Source organism: Nicotiana tabacum, chromosome 10 (genome assembly GCF_000715075.1).
Source record: "Nicotiana tabacum cultivar K326 chromosome 10, ASM71507v2, whole genome shotgun sequence".
NCBI lineage: Eukaryota > Viridiplantae > Streptophyta > Magnoliopsida > Solanales > Solanaceae > Nicotiana > Nicotiana tabacum.
Window position 1 is genome coordinate 39,512,050 of NC_134089.1, and position 23,889 is coordinate 39,535,938.

Genomic DNA, 23,889 nt, shown 5'->3' on the forward strand with positions numbered 1-23,889 from the left:
CAAAGAGTACTTCTACCCGGAAACTAAAAGCTGGATCCCCCTAGGCGAAACGGTTCTACCTGGGTTAAGCTACGTAAAACACCCTGAGCGAAGAGTACTTCTACCCGGAAACTATGAGCTGGATCCTACTAGGCGAAACGGTTCTACCTGGGTTAAGCTACGTAAAACACCCTAAGTAAAGAGTACTTCTACCCGGAAACTATGAGCTGGATCCCCCTAGGCGAAACGGTTCTACCTGGGTTAAGCTACGTAAAACACGTTGAGCGAAGATTACTTCTACCTGAAAACTATGAGCTGGATCCCCCTAGGCGAAAAGGTTCTACTTGGGTTAAGCTAGAAAAATGGGAGGTGTGAATAATAGTGATGCATGCTGAAAATAGAAAAATGGATATTTAAAGGATCTTACGTTTGGTGACGTTCATTTTTTTTGGTTCTTTATTTCAGGGAATGCGGGAAAGAATTTGGAGGGGACTTCCCTTTTGGATTGATTATTGCTGCAAAGCTGTTTCTAGCCCTTGCGCAGTTTCTCTTTGGTTGCACCTGCTTCTCACAAGGTTGCTTTGGATCGCACTTGTTTCATGTTTTTAAACAAAAAACAATTGTTAGTTTGAAACGGTGGTTGGTTTTGTGGACTTGGTTGTTTTGATCACTTGATCTCGGCCCTTTCAACTACAACTGGTTGATTCCTGAATACCAATTGTCTTTTTGACTCTGGAAAAACTCTAGCTTTTCCAGACTTTGTCATGATAATTGGTCGGTGGAACTCAACCTTTTCGACTTTATCTTGCCTTCATAGGCCTTTCCCTTCTAACTTCTTTTTTTAAATATTCTTTTTTTTTTCATTAGTTTTTCTTTCTTTTCTTTTCTTCGAAGCATTGGGGAACTTTTGGCTCCTTAGACTTTATTGCAATGGCTAGTCGCGTGGGACTTAACCTTTTCCAACTTTATTTCGCCTTCGTAGGCCTTTTTTTTGGGTTCTTTCTGCCAACTTCAAATTCAGAGCATTTGGGGTACCTTGGCTTTTTCAACTCTTTGCCGAGACGGTTAGCCACGTGGGACTCAACCTTTTCAACTTCATTTGCCTTTATAGGTGCTCTATTTGATTTTCTCTTTCCAAGTGTTTTGATTTCGAAGCATCAGCCGTCATGGCTAGTCAGGATCGACTTGATTCCCGTGACGAGGCTGGGTGCCTTTCTACACATTAGCTCACACAAATGAGAACACTATAAATCAGTCTTGCCATCCTTTCTTTGTCTTAATTTCGGAACAGTGTTAGGCCGAAAGGGATTAAAAGAAAACAAACAATGGAATGGAGAATGAGTTTAAAACAAGAAGTGTCCCTTTCGGAGAAAGGAAAGAAGGACTTATCTGGAGTACATGCATACTTCAATGAACATGACATGCCTTTTAAACTGGATGTCTGATCTGTGTAAACCGTCTGACTCTCAGAAATTCATCACAATTTTTTGCCTCAAAATCGAGAAACCTTGCCAGGACTCTATCGATGCCGATGGCTATAAGGATCCTCTTTTCGATCAGGGGCGCCCTTTGCGGGTTTTCACGAGCTGACCTCTCTCATTTATCTACTCACCATCGCCTTATAGTGCTCTTTACGAGTTTTCACTAACAAGACTCTCTTGTTTTGATTTCTTTAATTACTGTCGCCTCACGGTACCCGTGTGGGTTTTCACCAATAAGACTTTCTCATTTTATTTCTTTGCTTAATGTCGCCTCACGGTGCCCATGTGGGTTTTCACCAATAATACTCTCTCATTTTATTTCTCTCATTTGATTGCATCGGACCCAAGTAGATGTATCCTCCAATTTTGGACATCTTTACTAATTGATCGGAAAGACTTGAACAGGATTTGGGGTAAAAAGAGTTTGGACAGAATTACAACTTTGGAACCTTGCGGGCGAACCATCGCCTAACCATTATAACATCTGCCCCAGTTTCACTTTTGGGAGAATTTGGATTTTTATTTTAGTGTGACTGAACCCCAAAGAGAGGCTGCCTACATATCCTTTCGGAATCAAGTCAAACGTAGTTCGGGATGACTTGAACTTGTTTTGATTGATATTTTTTTTGTTTCGTTTTTCATTTCATTTTTTTTGTTTTTTTTTCAGTAACACCTATAGGTTCCAAAGAGGGCGATCAAAGAATGGGAGCCGGCTCAAAGGGTTTGCAAAGGGTTGATAGTGTTTGGGTAGCGAGAATGAAAGCCTTTGTCATCTCAATTGGAGAATATTAGTACTATATGGAGGATCCAACATATTACCTTTTGACTGAATTTGCATTGACAGTTATTTCAGGGACATTTTCTTTCAATGTGTCCCAAGTGCAACACACTCTTTTGGCAGTACTCTTGTTGCAATGTACGAACCTTTCCAATCCGGGAACCAATTTTCCTTCAGTTGTTCCAACTCTTTGTTTTATTTCCTTAAACTTTATCTTCATTGCGATCTAATCCTTGATTCATTATTTCGAAGCCTAAAAACTTTTAGGATCTAGGCATGAAGTCCGCAAGCATGTCATGTTATTGAAATCTGCATTTAACAGAACTAAAAAGAGAATAAGAAAGAAAAATGACAAGTTTAAGAAAAGAGACATTCCTGGAAAATGAAATATTAAATTCATTTGATTTTTGATTTTTGATTTTTTTTTCAATTTTTTGAAGATATAGGAGTTTGCATCCGAAAGTAAGACAATAAGGTAAAACATTCGGATCACACCCTTAGATAATCCGGATATAGAAAGGATAGCAAGACTGGCCACTAAGACTCCCATCTGATGGGGAACTTTCATGCTTGGCGACCATTTTTTGGCTTTTCTTCTGTCTCGGCAATGGCTGCAATGGCTTTCAGTGCCGTATTAAATTCCTCAACTTCACAAATCTTTCCGACCATTGGCCCGATGTTGTGGGCAGGCAACAGATTGTTCATCACATTAGGAGCTTCTTCGTCCCGAAAAACAATTCTTTCAGCTTCAATCAAATCTTTAACTGCCCTTTTGAGGGTCTAATAGTCCTCCGTACTATGTCCCACTACTCCAGAGTGGTATTCACATCTAGCGTCAGCTCGGTGCGAGGGGGACTCGGGGTTCGGCTGATTCGGGGACACTGGCTGCAATAGATCTAGCCTGATTAGCTTTTGGAACAAGCTTGAATACGATTCACCAATAGGGGTGAACTGATTCTTTCTGAAAGGTTCTCTTTGGGCGAAGATTGTATTGGGGATCATTTGGTTGAGGATTATATAGATATTGGTAAGGACGGGCATTTCTAGGAGGTGGAGCTCGGTTTTGTGTATGATGTTGTGGTTGCGTGTAAGATTGCGCACTCATCACCGCATAGATAGGCGGTGCCACAACATAAGCTTCATCTTGAAGGGGATAATAGTGTGGTGGGACCATAAGAGGCACACATAACTAGCTGAATGACCTGCGGGCCCCTCTCGAGCTTGAAACCATCATGGCTCCCTCCTCACTCCAATTTCTATTCATCAAACCCTCCGAACCATTTTGGACATATGGTGATGTGACTCTAAAAGCAGCATGACTCAAGATTTGACCCGCTTTTAGCCCACTTTCTATCATCTCCCCAATTTTGATAGCCTTAGCAAATGACTTTCCCATAGAGGACATCATGTTCTGGAAGTAGTCCGCCTCTTGGGCCTGTAGAAAGACTGTGACCATTTCAATTTCATCCATTGGAGGCTTTACCCTAGCAGCTTGGTCACGCCATTTGACAGCATATTCGCGGAAGCTTTCCGTGATTTTCTTTTTCAAATTGGACAAAGAGTTTCAGTCGGGAGCGATGTCCACATTATACTAGAACTGGCAAACAAAATCTCGGGCCATATCATCCCACATGTGCCAATGGGTAATTTCTTGATCCGTATACCACTCAGAAGCGATTCCGGTGAGGCTTTCCCCAAAATAGGCCATTAGCAGCTCCTCTTTTCCACCAGCACCCCTCAATTGGTTACAATATCATTTCAGATGAGCAACTCGGTCTCTGTGCCAGTTGTACTTTTCAAATTTTGGCATCTTGAAGCCAGCTGGCAAGTGGATATGGGGAAACATACAGAGGTCGGAGTAAGAGACACTCTTTTGACTACCCAGACCTTGCATGTTTTTCAGGCTTTGTTCCAGGCTCTTCATCTTCCGAGCCATTTCCTCTTGCTCGGGATTTTGAACAATCATTGCTTGTTCTCCCGAGAGATCATATTGCGGAGGTTGAATAAAAGAGTACGAGGTCACATATGTTATTTCTTGTTGAAGTTGTGGACCCTGAAAGATGAACGTTGGAGGCGGTGCTCTTGAAGTTGGTGTCTGGGGGCGAACCATATAAGGCATGCTAGGATTATTGGAGGGCATTGGAGGGTGCCCGCATGGGATGAGCGGGTTGGGCACAGGGGCGTTGGTAACCTCACATGACCTGGGGATCAACTCAGGGAACCCATTGCACTTGGCGGTTCCCTACCATTAGACCAGGCGTCCCACATTTCCAATATGCGGAGACGCAACATTTTATTCTCTTCAGCAGCTGCTGATTCTAGCTGCAGATAACCCACGTCGGGCTGTCCTCAGGACCGATGGTTAGTAAATTGCTTGTGGAGGCCATATGTGCCTTTGAATCTTGTGAAGGAGGGGAGGCTAGACCAACCAACAAAACCTGGCTAATTTGCACATCCAACAACCTTGTTAGTTCTGAAACATTTAACGTATAGGAAATGGCACATTGGGATGCAATGTACCTAACAGTTAAACGCTTCTACCGTGTGTTTGAATGGTTTCATGTTTCATCCCGAACTTAACTAGCCCTTTTCACTTTGTACCTCTTTGCTTCACTTCTGCCTCTCTTTCACCTCTCTTAATTTTTTTTTCATTTCTACCGCTCTTTTATTTTTTGGCACTCTTTTCTTTCCCCTTTTTTTCACTCAATTTTTCTTTTTCTTTTTTTTTTCAATATTTTTTACTCAATTATTTTACGGCTACGATCGAATCCGATGGGGATTGCCTACGTATCATGGCGCTGCATGAATCAGATCTTGCGTAGTTCAGGAAGATCGAGAATAGAGTAAATAAGCTAACTCTTTTATTTTGGTTGGAAGTTTTTGAAAGAAATGCTTTAAAAGAAGAAGGAAAATATTTTTTTTATTTTTTTATTTTTATTTTTGAAAGAAAGACTTCTAAAAAAAATTCATTTGCTTTTGATTTGAACTTTGAGAATTTTAAAAGTAAAAGGAAAATATTTTTGTTTGAATTTTCATCTGTTTTCTCTTTTTCTAAAAAAGAAAGAAAATATTTTTGCATTTTGGATGTTGTTTCTTAATTTTCGAAAGAGGGACATTTTAAGAAAAATATTTTTTGAATTTCTGAGTTTTTTATTTATTCACAAAAGCACTTCTAAAGAAAAGTAAAATATTTTTGGACTTCAATTTTTAAATTTTTTTTTTTAAAGAGACTTTTAAACAAGGAATTTGTTTTTTCAATTCATTTTTTTGAATTTTTTGAGAAAAATAGTTCAAAATAAAGGAAACCCATATTTTGGATTTTAATTTTTATTTTATTTTATTTTCCATATGAAAGACTTCAGAAAGAAGGAAACATTTTTTTTTAGTTTAAAAACTTCTTTTTTGTTAAATTTTCTAAGGAAAGATTTCTAAAGAAGGAACTAAGGGAAAATATTTTTGAATTTTTTGAAAATTGGGGTCGGAACCGATGAGGTTTGCCTACGTATCTCACATCCGATGAGAATCAGACCCGCGTAGTTCGGTAAAACTGGGTACCTTTTTTTTTAAATAATTCTGCTACACTAATTTTCTAAATCCGGTCGACAATGCAAGTAAGACTTCCAAATGATGTATCAGTAGCACATACGTGAACATGATGGTCTCAAATAGGATACCTGTCTTATACGGACCCGGCCTCTGTGCCGAGTTTTGCTAAGTCAAATGCATATGATGCACATAGAGCGAACCTACTAGGAAAATCCGGTATGAAGTTTGTTCTCCTAGGTTTAAATTTTGGTGGAAAAGGTATCCAGACTCGCTTACTCGAGCGGACAACTCGAGCCGAGGCGGGTTAGTGTACCGGTAGCATTGCTTTCCGGCTTAACTGGTGGTGCTCCCCGCCAAAAATAGGTGTGACTAAAATCCTTCACCGGGTGACAAACACCTCGGCTATCTCAAAGAAAGCGGGCTATGTGAAGCAAATGCCCAATTTTAATTTCAAGAAGATTCGGAGGGGGTGCGTGAGAAGACAGTTTATATGTACCGTTCAAAAATATCAAAGCGGTAAATAGCAAACAAGTAACACTTATACCCAAATAAATCACAGTATATACAAAATTAATAAAGCCAAATAAAATTCAACATGTACAAACTCGAATTCTGGTTTTCCCCAGCAGAGTCGCTAGAGCTGTCACACCTCTTTTTTTACCCCTCCAAAAGATATGTACAAAATGTAAGGTGTTATGGATTGTGGGTTAAAGAGTTTTTCCATTTGAAGTGACAAATTTGAAATAGGGATTATTTTATTTACAGTGTCGCCACTTGAAATTGATTTTTGCCGGTGTTCCAAGTTACCTTTTATTTGAATCCCTATTCAAAGGAAGGTTTGACTCTATTATTATTGGTCTGCGAAAATAATGTCCGGGTAAGGAATTCTGTTGACCAAGGAGAAGGTGTAAGGCATTTCCCGAGTCTCGTGGTTCTAGCACGGTCGCTTTATTGACTACATTTGGCTTGAATTAAACTTGGATAAACTGTGATTTATTTGATTTTTATGCTTTTCTTATGTCCACTTTTATTTAAAAAAATTAAAGAAAAAATTTGAATAATAATCTACAACTTGACTAATGAGAGAAAATTATTGTTATGAGTACTAATTTAAAAGATGAGACTAATGAGAGAAAATTATTAATTGACATTGCTTAAAACTAGTAAGATGTGGGCTTGTCTTGATATTGAATGAGGCAGCCCACTATTGGGTTGGTGGAGTCAAATGAGCTCATGTCCAAGACAAAATCCAAAAACTCATATGCTTTTGGACTTTAAATCTGCAGATATGGCCTTTTAAAGCTATGTTACAGATTTGGCCCTATCTTGCTATTTGCAATCCGTAGCCAACTATTTACAAAAATAAGTTTACAGATTGTCTTTCTAATCTACAACTTAACTACCTTACTAAATAAGTATTTTTTAAGAGATAAAAAAAAGATTATTGGGACTCTAAAATATAATAATAATAATAATAATAATAATAATAATAATAATAACTTAGCTTAGCTTGGTGACAACAAAGGGACAAACATAGCTACAATGGTTCAAATTTTAATATATATGCTCCTTTCAGACAACCAAATGCCCAGTGGAATTATATCTAATGCTTTGCAAAAAATAAAAATGCAAATAATTAAAGATGCTTAACACAATTTAATTAACTAACATATCGTTATACATTATCAAACATTCAAGAGCATATAAAAATGAATTACAATAGAAGGATGAAGCTACTAATAGTTCCCAGCATCATTATCTTTCATTCCAACTCGATTTAATGAGTTTACGTGGTCCGAAAATTACCTGGACAGCAGAAAGAAGAACAAATACAACAGAGTCAGCTCTTTCGAAAATCAACAGCAAAACAATTAAACGGGCTGCAACAACAACAAAAGACAGCGACAACCGGCAGATTCAACCCCAAGAAAAGAAACTAGAAATACCCCAGCAAAACAGTACAATTATGTAACTCCAGAAAAATCTTTCAATACTACTCTATTTTCCTTAAACAAATTTTTTACTTCAGAATCAACTCACAAAAGCTGCTAAGGGATATTATAGCTACTAATTTTTTTTCTCTTTTTTGGGTGTAGAGCTCCCTCTAGTCAGATGGAGTGTCCTCCTTTTTATATCAAAATAATCAGCTATTTCAAAAAATTAAAAATCAATCTTTTTGATAGATTTTTCTATAAAATCTGCTCTTAAATTCAAAAATCATGACTTTCTAGTTCAAATCTTGTCAAGTATTTCAAACAAAATATGCTCTCCACTATTCAAAGACAAACTTTTATTCAAACACTGTCCAAAATTCTAAATTTTCTTACCAAACAATTTGACTTTTGAGTGTTGTACTCAAAGATTCTTGAACCAGTAAATAAACAACCAAACAAGTACCATATACTCTTAGGTATTCTTTACTACCTCACTTTTATCTATAAAAAACTATTTTACTACTTCAACAAGTGCAAAAAGAGAAAAATTTAACATTTTAAACTTCAAAAACTAATGCTAAAATAATTAATAATAGACAAAATAAAATCTGAAAAATAAAAAAAAATCAACCACGAAAAATAATAGGATTTTTACCATTTTATAATTCAAGTGACCGAAAAATGGTGGTATGCCAAAAAAGGGCGTTCGGGGAGGTCGCCGGAATTTGGCCGAATTTTGGTCGCCGAATTTTCAGGGTGAAATTGGCATCAATAACTAGGTCTTGAGGAGCTCTATCCATTGATGTAGGTATTGTGGGGTGGTAGTGGCCGGAGATTCAAGAATATGGGAAAAAAAGTGGCAGTTAAAACTTCCTAGATCTAAGATTCAAGGAGTTTGAGGGGGTTTTGAAGGATTTGGTTTGGAGATTGGAAAGAGGAGGTGTTGGAGATTACATAGTGAAATTTTGAGATGGTGTGGAGTTGGTCCGCCGCCGGTGGGCGGTTTCCGGAGGCGGTGGAGGGGGGGCGGTTATGGAGAAAGAGAGAGAGAAGAGAGAGGGAGGAGAAAATAATTATGGGAGAAATGGGGGCAAAATTTCAGCATTTCTAAGTCTTAAATACCTAGTTCGAATATTGATTGTGGACCATTGGATGAGGGAGGGATGTATGGATGAGATTGAATCTTGTCACTTAACCAAAACGACGTAGACAAAACTACGTTGTTTCAAGCACTTCTTGGCAGCCCCCTTTTGGACCGGATTTGGGCTCTTTGGGCTGAAATTTTGGGCCAATTTTGGCACAATTTTAATTAAATTACACTAGCCCAATCCCTACCCCATTTATCAAACCATTACTCAACTCTTAAAACCTATACATACCCAAATAAGCACACACACACACACACACACACACACACACACACACATATATATATATATATATATATATATATATATAAATATATATAAGGCAAAAATTAGGCATTTATACCGGGTTGCGGACGTCGTGCAACTAGACTTCAAGTCATCGTATGTAGAAGAGGCCGAGTAGAACGTCTCTAGATGTTGCTAGGATCAACACTAGTATCTGCACAAGAAGTGCAGAAGTGTTGCATGAGCACAACTGAGCATCGATCCTAACCTCGGGAAGGTAATGACGAAACTATGACAAGGCACCTAAATAAAGTCATATATATATATATATAGAAAGCAACTAAATAACAAGTAAAAATATAAAACATTAACTAGGAGGGACATGTGAAACGGAAAATATCATAAAAATGACAAGTATGAAATGACCAAATAACATCTTCCGAAATAGGTAATGATGTTACCAAGTAAATCACCAATTTGGAAATCAAATAAGGCACTGAAATAAAGTGTAACGACCAGGCCGATCGTTTTGAGTATTGTATCCCCGTTCCCCAATTATTGCTTATTCTATGTTAATTTGTGGCTATGTAATTTTCCCGGGTGGTTGGTTTGGTTTCGGGGATATTTCGGAATGAATTGGGACACTTAGTCTCAATGTTGGAAGCTTAAGTTGAAATAGTTGACGGGATATTGACTTTTGAGTAAACGACGCCGGAATAGAGATTTAATGGTCCTGATAGCTTCATATGGTGATTTAGACTTAGGAGTGTGTCCAGATATTGATTTAGAGGTCTGTATGTTGTTTTGGTTTGAATTAGCGAATGTTGGAAAATTTGAGACGTTTCACCGAGAGTTGACTATTTTAATACCGGGATTGTATTTTGGTTTGGTAGTTGGAGTATGTCCTTCATGTCATTTATGACTTGTGTGAAAACTTTGAGGTCGATCGGAGTTGGTTTGATAGGCTTTATCATCGATTGAAGAAGTTAGAAATCCATTAGTTTCAATAGGCTTGAATTCGGGTGTGATTCGTGTTTTTGATGTTATTTGATATGATTTGAGGCTTCGACTAAGTTCTATGATGTTTTAGGATGTGTTGGTATATTTGGATGGGTCCTGGGGGCCTTAGGTGAGAGTCAGATTGATTTCGGATTGAGTTTTGCCATATAGTACTACTGATTTGGTGTCTGGTGCAGTTTTCATCGCCTTCACAATGAAGAGATCGCGTCCGCGTAGAGTTATTCAAGGGTAGGAGGTTTTGTTCTTTGCGTTCATAAATAAGGCCACGAGTTCACGAAGATTATTGGTCTGTTCATCGCGATCGCGAGAAGGTATTTGCGTTCGCGTAGAAGGCTAAGGCCGGCTTGGGCACTAGGCATTTTGCCTTTGCGCTCGAGAAAGAGGGGTCACATTCGCATAGGCATTAGGTTAGAGGTCATCATGACCGTGAGAGCGTCTTTGCGTTCACGTAAGAGTATTTTTTAGCTGCTAATTTTTGTGTTTCGCGAACCCGAGGCATTTTTCGCGTTCGCGAAGGAGGAGCACCTATGCAGATTTAAAAACCCCAAATCGTTTGTTAGAGTATTATTTCATATTTTGACTTGGGAAGCTCGGATATGGGCAATTGTTGTGAGGTATTTCACTACAAATCAAGAGGTAAGCAACTTTTGATCAATTTTGTCCATTAATATGCAATACCCATTGATTATCCCACCTAGATTATGTATTTGTGAGGTGAAATTTGGGAGATTTTGGACTAGGTATTGGATAGTAATATTTGGAGGGTTTGAGGGTCGATTTGTTATTGTAATTGCATGGATTTTGTGTGGTTGGACTCGTTATTGAATGGGTGCTCAGATTTTGTTAATTTTGTTGGGTTCTGAGGCGTGGGCCCAGGGTTGACTTTGTGAGTTGACTTTTTGAATTTGATTAGAACATAGATTTATCGTATGTGATTGAGTCCTATAGTTTGTAATGATTATGTTAAAGTTTTTTGTGACTAATTTCTAGTTGTTCGGAGGCCGATTCGCGAGGTAAGGGTTTGAAGGAGCATTGAGTTGTGCACTTTTAGGTAAGTAACACTTCTAAACTTGGTACTGGGGGTATGAATCTGTGATATATGTGTTATATGATTTTTGTTATTGAGGTGACATATATGCTAGATGATGGGCGTATGGGCGTGCACCGTGGTAATTATGATTCGGTTGATTCTGTGGTACTGTGTAGTTATCTAGTCTTGTTTTATCCTTGTAATTCCTACGTGTTAGAGTAATTGAGCTGTGATTCATGTTAGAAATCATATTTAGGCTATGTGTTTATTCTGTTGGTACCCCCTGAGGTTATTTCTACTATTGAGTTATTTGCTTAACTGTAGTTATGCACTCAGTCATGTTTATTTATTTGCATATCATATCTCAGTCTCTGTAATCATTTACTGTTATATCATGTTATTATTTTTTGGCCTGAGTAGTATGAGACTTGGAAGACCATGAGACTGGAGAGATTGATGACTGAGTTGGGCCTCAGAGCCAGATTGTTAGTGTTATTATTGATGGGGCTACGCGCCACAGCAGAATGTATTGGCTTATTTATTATTGTGGATCGGGCTGCACGCCACAACAGACCTTATAGTCTTTATAGTTGCACTTGGATATGATCCGCACCTCCGGAGTCTGACATACTAGTAGTGAGTGCAGGCACAATGATTTATATACACATGCTTTTGTGAGGGGCATTGATGTCAGACTCCAATACAGTGCTGAGTGATTGTGTGTGATGAGTGGGAAATGAGATAGATAGATTGAGTACTGTAAGAGTGTGAGTACTTGAGATTATCAGTGTGATACCTTACATTTGACATGCATATTTAACATGTAGGCATAGAGATGTAACATTCCTCATGCTAGCAGTACTTGGCATATTTTATCAGTATTAAGCTTAAATTGTTGATCTTGAAAGCATGCCTAGATTTCTATTCCGTGAACGAGCTAAATATGAATGTTTCTATGAGTTTTTACAGTCATTATCTTTCTATATTTGTGTTGTCATTATTTTGATTCGGGTTGTATCTTTCTGAGCCCATCACTACTGTTAACCTAAGGTTAGACATGTTACCTATTAAGTACATTGGATTGGTTGTTCTCATACTACACTTTGCAATTCCTGTGCAGATCCAGGTATATCTTGATGCGGTGATTGCTAGAGTGGTTCTAGTACCTGTTTGAAGACATCGAGGTAGATGCTATGACACCCACAAACCTTTACTCTCCTTTCTTTCATTTTATTTCAGTACTTTTCTATTTTGTAACACAGTTGTACTAGAGTTTCACACTATGTTGACACTTAGTAGCTCATGTGCTCAGTAACACCAGGATTTTTGGATTGTTGTATTTGAGCTACAGGTGTTTTATCAGTCATCTATGATATTTTCCACTGTTGAGATTATTGAATCTTGTTTTAAATTTAAATGCGTAGTTGTAATGTGATTTTCGGCTTGCCTAGTAATGTGTTAGGCACCGTCACAACAGGTTGGGATTTTGGGTCATAACAAGTTGGCACCAGAGCACTAGATTACTTAGGTCCCACGAGTCATGAGCAAGTTTAGTAGAGTCTTGCGGATCGGTACAGAAATATCTGTACTTTTCTTTGAAAGACTACCGAACCATTAGGAAACTTCAGTTTCTTGTACTCTTGTGTCGAGTATTTGTTGATTCTAGAAATTGAACTTCTATTTCTGTATTCTCACATAGATGGTGAGGACATGTGCAACCAGATTAGGCGGACGACCACGAGTATGAATAGCTAGGGACGTGATAATCCAGGGTCACGGTAGAGGTCTAGGTACAGCTCATACAGTAGCTAGAGCAGCACCCGTGGAGCCACTATTTGCTCCAACTAAGAAACAGGTACCAGATGCTATTGAGCCGATGGGACCCGCTCAGGCACCAACTGTGCCCATTGTGATTCCAGGCCTTTAGGAGGTTGTGACCTAGATTTTGATGGTATGCTCTAGCCTTGCACAAGCGGTTTCAGTTCCGGGAAGACCAGCCACTTCTCAGGCATAGGGAGGTGCTTAGACTCCTACCGCCCCGACACCAGAGCATGTAGTTCAAGGACTCCAAACACTGGGGTTATTACCAGCCCAGCTGGGTATAGCTGCTCGGGCCAGGCTGTCCTACCAATGAATGATGAGGAGCAGAATAGACTAGAGCGATGTGGGAGGCTTAAGCCTACAGATTTTCGTAGGGCCGAGTTAGAGGATGCTTAGGATTTTATAGATCGGTGCCAATGGATCCTTCAAACATCATGTATTCTAGAGACCAGTGCAGTCTCATTTATTACTTTTTAGCTGATGGGGGAAACCTACAAATGGTATGAGGCATATCAGTTGAGTAGGCCAGACGGTGCTGCACCACTTATGTGGCATGAGTTCTCAGTTCTCTTCTTAGAGAAGTTTGTTCCACAGACTCACATGGAGGAGTTGTGTAGGCAGTTTGAGATGCTATATCAGGAGGGTATGTTAGTGACTCAGCACGAGATGAGATTTTCAAAGTTGGATAGTCACGTGGTATAGTTGGTTCCCACTTAGCGGGAGAGGATTAGGAGGTTCATTGATGGCCTCAACTATGCACTGCATTTCATCATGACTCAGGAGATTGCGACAAGTGCGAGGTTTGATGAGGTGGTTGATATTATTTGATGCCTAGAGTTGTTCCGCAGTCAGGAGCGTGAGGAGAGGGAGGCCAAGAAGCCTCGTGGTTCAGGTGATTTCGGCGGTGCCTAATCTAGAGGACAGTCCTACCACTATAGGGGTCATCCTTATAGGCCCACTCAGATTGCTTGTATAGTTCATCGTGGTGCATCAACTTGCCGTGGTTCATATAGTGCTCATCCGGGTCATTCATCTTTCGGTGCCCTTCCATCTCATAGTTAATCCTGTGCTCCATCAGTTTAGAGTTCACCTGTGCCAGGTTTTTCTAGTTGTTATTCTGGTTCTCAGGGTCCGATTAACTCCTCGTCGATATTGTCAAATCGTGTATGCTTTGAGTATGGAGAGTTGGGGCAAGTGAGGAGGTATTTTTCCCATCTTATAGGTGGTCCAGTTCAGCACAAGTGTCAGGCTATGACCTCCGCACTAGTTACTTCATCACCTGCTCAACCAGCTCAGGGTGGGACTCAGCCAGCTTGAGGCCGCCTAAGAAGGGAAGGCCGATCATGTGGTGGTTAGGCTTGATGCTATACTTTTCTCTCTAGGCCGGAGGTCGTTGCTTCAGGTACAATGATCATAGGTGTTGTTTCAATGTGCCATAGGGATGCTTCTATATTATTTGACCCTAGTTCCATTTATTCATATGTATCATCGTATTTTGCTCGTTGTTTGGATACGCCCCATGATTCCTTAGTTACAATTGTTCATGTATCTATGGCAGTGGGTGATTCTATTGTTGTGGACCATGTATATCGGTTGCGTGCGGTGACTATTGAGGGATTAGAGATGAGAGTTGATCCCTTACTACTTACTACGGTTGATTTTGGCATGATTATAGGCATGGATTGATTGTCCCCATGTCATGCTATTATATATTATCATGCTAAGACCGTGTCGTTGGTGATGTCGGGATTGACTAGGATTGGGTGGAGAGATTCTCTAGACTATGTTCCTAGTAGAGTGATTTCATATTTGAAGGCCCAATGGATGGTTGGGAAGGGATGTTTAGCATATTTGGCCTTTGTGAGGGATGTTGGTGCTGATACTTTTTCTATTTAGTCCATTATGGTGGTGAGTGACTTTCCAGTGGTTTTTCCTGCTGACCTGCCGGGTATGCCACCTGACAGGGACATTGATTTTTGGATTGACTTGATGTCGTGCACTTAGCCCATTACTATTCCTCCGTATTGAATGGTACTAGGAGAGTTGAAAGAATTGAAAGAGCAGCTTCAAGAGCTTCTTAATAAGGGACTCATTAGGCCTAGTGTGTTGCCTTGTGGTGCACTGGTCATATGTGTGAATAAGAATAATGGTACTATGCAGATATGCATTGATTACAAGCAGTTGAACAACGTTACATTTACAAACAAGTATCCTTTACCATCCATTGATGACTTATTTGACCAGCTTCAAAGAGCTAGAGTGTTTTCAATGTATTATTTGAGGTCCGGGATTCGGGATTCTTATATCTTGAAGACAGCACTCAGGACCCACTATAGCCACTACGAGTTCCTTGTGATGTCTTTTGGGCTGCCCAATGCCCCAACAACATTTATGCATTTTGATAAATAGTGTATTCCAGCCATATCTTGATTCTTTGATCATAGTATTTATTGATGATATTCTGGTGTATTCACATAGCTAGGAGGAGCATGCGCAACATTTGAGGATTTTACTACAAATATAGAGGGAGAAGAAGCTTTATGCTAAATTATCCAAGTATGAATTCTAGCTTAATTATGTGGCGTTCTTAGGTCACATGATGTCTAGCGAGGGGATCAAGGTAGATTCGAAGAAGATTGACGCAGTTCAGAGTTGGCCAAGACCGTCTGCAGCAATTGACATTCAGTGTTTTCTTGGTTTGGTCGGATATTATCACCACTTCAATGTGGGTTTCTCATCCATTGCTACACCATTGGCTTGATTGACCCAAAATGGTTCCCTATTCAGGTGGTCTTATAAGTGTGAGGATAGCTTTTAGAAGCTCAAGACTACCTTGACTACAGCTCCAGTTCTAGTTTTACCTTCAGCATCAGGTTAATATATGGTATATTGTGATATTTCTCGGATTTGTATTGGTTGTGTCTTGATGCAAGAGGGTAGGGTGATTGCTTATGCTTCACGCTAGTTGATGTCCCAAGAGAAGAAGTACCCTACTCATGATTTAGAGCTAGCAACCATTATTCATGCATTGAAGGTTTGGAGGTATTACCTATAACTTGTGTCTTATGAGGTTATTCAGATCATTGGAGTCTACAACACTTGTTCAATCAAAAGTATCTAAATTTGAGGTAGGGGGATGGTTGGAGCTGCTAAAAGACTATGATATTATCATTTTGTCTCATTCTGGTAAGGCCAATATGGTGACCGATGCCTTTAGTAGAAAGCCGGTGAGTATGGGTAGCCTTGCATATATTCATGTTAGTGTGAGACCACTTGCATAAGATGTTCAGGCCTTGGCCAATCAGTTCATGAGGTTAGATGTTTCGGAGCGTAGTCGGGTTCTAGCTTGCATGGCTTATCAGTCATATTTATATGAGCGCATCAAAGAGTGTCAGTATAACGACCCCTATTTGCTTGTCCTTATGGACACAGTATAGCATGTTGATTCCAAGGAGTTTTCTATTGGATATGTTAGGGTGTCATGGATGCAAGATCTGATTTATGTGCCCAGTATGGATGGGTTACGTGAGTTGATTCTTAAGGAGCCCCACATTTTGCAGTATTCCATTCATCTGAGTGCCGCAAAGATGTATCAGGATTTGAGACAGCACTATTGGTGGAGAAATAATGAAGAAAGATGTAGTGCAGTATATGGCTCGGTGCTTAAATTGTCAACATGTGAAGAACGAGCATTAGAGGCCCGACGGTTTGCTTTAGAGACTTGAGATTCCTAAGTGGAAATGGGAGCATGTTACTATGGATTTCGTTGTTGGGCTCCCACTGACTTTGAAGCAACTTGATGTTGTTTGGGTGATTGTGAATCAGTTGACGAAGTTCGCACATTTATTCCTGTCGTGACTACTTATTCTTCGGAGCGGTTGGGTGAGATCTATATCCCTGAGATTGTTCGTCTTCACGGTGTGCCAGTGTCCATTATTTTTTATCGGGACATGTCATTCATATAGTAATTTTGGAGAGCACTACATTGAAAGTTGGATACATGGGTTGAGTTGAGTATAGCATTCCACCCCAGACGGGTAGACAATCCAAGCGCACCATTCAAATATTAGAAGATATGCTACGTGCTTGTGTTATAGATTTCAGTGTTCTTGGGATCAGTTTCTTTCACTAGAAGAGTTACCTAAAACAACAACTACCAATCGAGTATTCAGATGGCTCTTTATGAGTCTTTATATAGGAGGCCGTGTTGATATCCAGTTGGGTAGTTTGAGCCAGGGGAGGCTAGATGTTGGGCACGGATCCAGTTCAGGATGCGTTGGAAAAGGTCAAGTTAATTAAGGATCGGCTTCGCACGGCACAATATAGATAGAAGAGTTACGCCAATCAAAAGGTTCGTGATGTTGCATATATGGTGGGAGAGAAGTTATTGCTTAGATGATTTCCCATGAAGGGTGTAAAGAGGTTCGAGAAAAAGGGCAAGTTGAACCCACGGTATATTGGCTCTTTTGAGGTGCTTGAGGATTGGAGAGGTGGCCTACAAGCTTGCACTACCACCTAGTCTATCGAATGTTCACTTAGTGTTTCATATTTCCATGCTCCGAAAATATTACGGTGATCCGTCTCATGTTTGGAATTCAGCACTGTTTAGTTAGATGGAAATTTGAGTTATGATTTGGAGCCAATGGCTATTTTGGATTGGTAGGTTCGAAAGTTGAGATCAAAGAATATAGCTTGAAAGAAAGTTCAACGGAGAGGTCAACCAATTAAGGAGGCTACTTGGGAGACAGAGCGCGGGATGTGGAACAGCTATCCACACCTATTTGAGACTTCATGTATGATTCTAGACCCGTTCGAGGATGAATGTTTGTTTAAGAGGGGGAAAATGTAACGACCTGACAGGCCATTTTGAGTATTGTAGACCCGTTCCCCATTTTATTGCTTATTCTATTTTAATTTGTGGTTATGTGATTTTCCTAGGTGGTTGGTTTCATTCGGATGATGTTTCATAATGCATTGGTACGCTTAGTCCCAAGGTTGGAAGCTTTAGTCAAAAGAGTTGACCGGATGTTGACTTATGAGTAAACGACTCTAGAACGGAGTTTCAATTTTTGAAGTTTGACCAAGAGTTGACTTTGTTTATACTAGGCTGAGATTTTATTCCGGGAGTTGGAGGTTGTCCGTTGTGTAATTTATGACTTGTGTGTAAAATTTGAGGTTAGTCGGAGTTGATTTGATAGGTTTTTGCATCGGTTGTAAAAGTTGGAAATCCATTAGTTTCAATAGGCTTGAATTGGGGTGTGATTCGTGTTTTAGATGTTGTTCGATGTAATTTGAGGCTTCGACTAAGTTCGTATTATGTTCGAATTTTGTGAATTTTTTTATTGACTTTTTAAATTTGGTTAAAGAACTTAGCTTTATCATACGTGATCGATTCCTATATTTTATATTGATTATATTAAGTTGTTTGTGACTAGATTCGAGTCGTTCAAAGGCCGATTTACGAGGCAAGGGTTTGTTGGAGCATTTAGTTGTGCACTTTGACGTAAGTAACACTTCTAAACTTGGTACATAGTCTATGAATCCATGATATACGTATTATAAGTTGGTGTTAAGGTGACGCACATGCTAGGAGACGGGTGTGTAGGCGTGCACCATGGTAATTATGACTCGGTTGATTCTGTGGTATTGTGTAGTTATCTTGTCTTATTTTATCCATGTAATTCATACTTGTTAGAGTAATTGAGCTAAGATTCTTGTCAAAAATCATGTTTAGGCTATTTGCTTATTCTGTTGGAACCCACTGAGGTTATTTCTACTATTGAGTTATTTGCTTAAACTGCAATTATGTACTCAGTCATGTTTATTCTTGTGCATATCATATCTTAGTATCTGTTATCCTTTACTATTATATCATGTTATCATTGTTTGGGCTGAGTAGTATGAGACTTGTGAGCCCGTGAGACTGGAGAGATTGATTAATGACTTGGGTCTGAGAGTTGGATTGTGAGTGTTATTGTGGATCGGGTTGCGTGCCGCAGTATGCCTTATTGGCTTTTTATCATTGTGGATCGGGTTGCTTGCTGTAGCAGGCCTTATAGTCTTTATATTAGCGCATGAGCTGGATCTGCCCCTTCGGGTGACATACCAGTAGTGAGCGTAGACACGGTGATTTATATACACGTACTTTCATGAGGGGCAAAGATGCGACGCACCCGTACAGTGCTGAGTGATTGTGCATGATGAGTGGGAATTGAGATAGACAGATTGAGTACTCAAAGAGTGTGAGTACTTAGAATTATCATTGTGATACATTCCATTTGACATGCATATTTGACATGTAGGCATAGAGATGTAACATTCCTCATGCTAGTTGTACTTGGCATATTTTATCAGTGTTAGGCTTAAATTGTTAAACTTGAAAGCATGCCTAAATTTCTGTACTCTGAACGAGCTGAATATGGACGTTTCTATGAGTTATTACTTTCATTATCTTGTTATATTTGTGTTGTCATTATTTTGATTCGGACTTTATTGTTCTGAGATTGTCACTATTTTCAGCTCAAGGTTAGTCTTGTTACATATTGAGTACATTTGGCCGGTTGTACTCATACTATGCTATGCACTTCATGTGCATATCCATATACATCTGAATGCGGTGATAGCTGAAGTGGTACTAGTACCTCTTCAGAGACTTTGAGGTAGCTGTTGTGACGCCCGCGAACCTTGAATCTCCTTATTTTCATTTTATTTCAGTATTGTTCTATTTTTCTCATATAGTTGTTGTCACACCTCCTTTTTGCGCGCCCGCCCCGAAGGGTTAGAAATGCGCGAGGGGAGTTTTTTCAATTTAAGTGACAATATTCGAAATGGGATTATTTATTTAATTCAGAGTCGCCACTTGGGAAAGGTTTGGTTTTTGGTGTCCCAAGTCATCGGTTTATCTTGAATCCCAAATCGAGGAAATTTTCGACTTTTCCAAATGAAGTCTGCGAACCAGAAATTCTAAGTAAGGAATTCTGTTGACCCGAGGGAAGGTGTTAGGCACCCTCGAATCCCGTGGTTCTAGCACGGTCGCTTAAATTGTTATAATGGCTAAATATATGATTTAAATACATGTTATGACTTACGTGCTTTTATTAAGTTTAAAACCGCTTTTATTATTATCATTTATTTTTTATAGAATTGCAACGTCGTGAAAATGCATCTCAAACCACGTCACAATCAATGCACCCGTAGTTGTTAACACATTTCGACTCCGTTGAGATTTGAATTTGGGTCACATCAATGTGCACCCGTGTTTAAGAAGGTTAAATCATTAAATCGCGCCTAAAAAGTCTAACGCGTTATTATCTTTGGGGAAGGCAGTGGAATTCACTAAACAATCCATCCCAAATTCTAAGTATTTATTATGGTTAATCATTGAGGGCCCCGCAATTTGCATTTTTTATTTAGCGAGGCTCGTCTCATTATTTTAGAAGGGGATATCCTAAAGTGACTACATTTCTATTGTGTTTGTCTCTAATAAAAATGAAAGAAAGAGGATTACATACTTGACCAACTTCGGATCCTTATTTGACTATCTGATTTTATGAGGCGTGAATTATTTTGTGCTTTATTTCATGGATGAATATGTTGTTAATTGGTCAGGGGGAATTAATATGCAAGATCAATATAACTACTAAAAGCTTATAATAAATGTTCTTCGGATCCGAGTTGAAACCTGCTTATTTAAACCAAGTCAATAGAATTATCCTTTTGAAAACTATTGCTAATAGAGTTTGAACAGGATCATGTGAACTACCTACAAAGATTCAATAACATCTAAAATCATATCTGGCAAGATTAAAGGCATTCTATTCTATACATACAAAATATTAGTTGAAAGGTTACCTAATTATCTGTGTGCCAAAACACTCATACATGCCTTATCAGACAATCCATTAAGCAAACGAAATCACAATTTAGGGTGAACTGAGCTGCGATCAAGTACAAGGCTACCTAATATGCTTCTTTTGTTGAATCACAAACTAAACGAATTACATAAATCTAATAGTATTCATAAAAAAACTGTAATTGCAGCAAGCGAATGATTAAACTCCTGCATATCTTTGATTTCATGCTTTCATTGTTACACCAGATGCAAGTCTTAGTATGTACCTGGATATTGGATACAACAGAAGAAGCAAGGGGTCAGTAGAGCAATAGGAGCAATACCAAACAGCAGCAGTAACAGCAGGCAGCAATAGAACAAAATCCCAGTGCAAGAAACCACTAAAGCCAATGGAGGAATGGCAGAATGAAAGCAAATTCCCAGCAGTATAGAATCAGAGATCCAGGCAATCCAATTCCAGGAGAAATAAACAATACAAACCCAAACAATAGACTTAGTCGATACTTGAAAGAAGACAGAACTGATTTGGACAGTTTGAACAAACTAAGAATCGAACAAACAGTAGGAAGAAAGCAGCTTCTAATTTTTGTGATATCCCTCTCCCTATCTCCTTTCTTTTCAAAATCTAATGTCAATCTTCAGTTTTGAAATTATACTGAAGTTATCAAAAGAAATCTTTTCCAGTTCTCTCTGTCTGTGTGTGTGTGTTAATATGTATGTATTTCAGCTCTCTCCTCTCCAATCTCTATCTGATGTCTTCTATCTTTTCTTCACAATTCCCTTTGTCTCTCTTTCTATTCCTAATCCCCTCTCCCTCTGTGTTCACTTCTTTAATATCAGGTGGTATCCCTTTTCTTTTCCTCCTCTATATGTCCTCTCCCTTAAAACTGATGGCAGTCTGCCTTTTATAAGCCTAAAATCAAACCTTTAACAGCCTGTTTAGAATATCACAACACCCCTCCCATGTGCCTTCACATTTTCAGATTCCACTTGGCTAATTAAGTATGAACAAAAACCCATGATATTCCCTGGCAGACTCACTTTAAGTAATGTTTATTATTTCTGAGGTTAAAGTAGTGTATGGGCAGCAGAATGTAGTCTGACAGCATATGCTGTCAAACTATTTTAATTCAAACAGGACCTTTAGGCACATGTTGTGCACAAATGCACATGACATCAATTCAGATTACAATTACAGACCAAGCCTTAGGTTTCTGAAATCACATTAACAACTATAAGTAACTGAACTTAGTTCTTAATTGATTCAGGCAATGTTCAACAGAAGCAAATCGATTTATTCTTGTTCAGACAGTTGAAACTAATTGACGACATATGTCGACTCGACTATATTAGCATTAACACATACAATCGTAGCCAAAAATCAGACATTTAACAGTATCACATAAGGGGTTCATATTGCAATGTTAACACAGAAAGGCCCTAGGAACTAAATGAATGACCAATTACGAATTCAATTGAATATACATTTTATACACACACATTATGAAGAAAGACTTGACTGAATACAGAGGTCCGGCCAAGGTGGACAATAGCAGTTAAAAAACACAAAACAAAAAGTTTGGCCATACGGACAGACCTTTAACAACACACAAACATACGAACTGAAATAAAGAAAAGAAAATTAACTCACCTTAAGCTTTTTTAAGGAACAAATCAGAAAAATCCACTGGTGTTTGAACAGACCTTATTTAAGGTTGGATGGACTTTTAAACGAAGTGTTTCTCGGATGAGAAACACTTCGATTAAGGTCCATTAGACCTTAATCTCTTCGGTTTGAACGGATATGGACCAGTGACGAAGAACCACAAAGTTCCAAAAATCAGATCTGGGATTCATGCTTCCCTGATCAGATTCGGACCAAACCAAGCATGGTTTGGTCACGAGGGGGGTCTGGGGAGTGTCTGGTGTGAAACTGGGGTTAAACGGTGTAGATCGAGTTTTGACTCGAATCTTCAAATGAAGATTCGAGAAGGTGGGATGGTATTCGAGTTAAGTAGTTAACAGATCTATGTTTAGGATGGCAAGGGGATTCTAGGGTGTTAAGGTGAAGGTCACCGACGTTCATGCCGCCGGTTTTCATGGTGAAGGATACAGGGGCGGCTCTAGGGTTTGATAGGGAAGAAGGTGAAGACGGAAGCTGGGGTGTTGGATAGGGGGGCAGGGTAAGGTTACAAGCTTATATAGTTAGTGGGTAGGTGGATCCTGGCCGTTGGATGAGATGCGATGAAGGGCCAGGATCCTTCAGCTCGAAGGAAACGGTGTCGTTTCATCTTTTCGAGGGGTTTGGTCGATCCGGGTGGAAACGGGTCGGGGTCATTAGTGGGTTATGGGGAGGTGATCTTGGCCGTTGATCATTCGGAGATCAACGGCTCAGATCAAACTCAACCATTACGACGTCGTTTGGACGTCCTTGGTGTCAGCTTGGACTGGACCGGGCAGGCCTGGTTTTGGGCTGAATTTGTTTGGGCCAATTTGTTTAAAATTGGCCCAAGTCCGAAAAAGGAAGGGCTCTTTTTTATTATTTCCTTTTCTTCTTTATTTTAAAAAAAACAAAACTAAGTAAAATCAAATTAAAATTAAATAAACACTTAATACAATTATTTGCACACACACTAAAACATTTCAAAACAGGTAAAATCAAACAAAACAAAATCACGGACGAAGATGCATATTTATGATTTTCTATTTAACAAACGGATTACGGTTCGAATTATGCATGACACACACATTTTTTGTATTTTGTTTTAAATAAAAATAAAAATGGGCAAAAGTCACAAATAATTAACAAAGTGCCGTACAGAAATCCAAAATATTGTACAGCAGGACCAATTGTTATTATTTTTTTTTATTCTTTTGGAGCGATTGTCGCGCGAAACAAAAATCACGTGCTCACAGCTGCCCCTCTTTGTTCGGAAACACGAAGAGTTTTCGTGCAAAGATAAAGTGAGCGTGTATAAGCGATTTTTTCCTATGGACTACTCCGTGTGAAGCATGTTTTTTGAAAGATCTGACCGAATCTTGCTTCAAAGATTTCCTACATATCCTGGGCTAAAC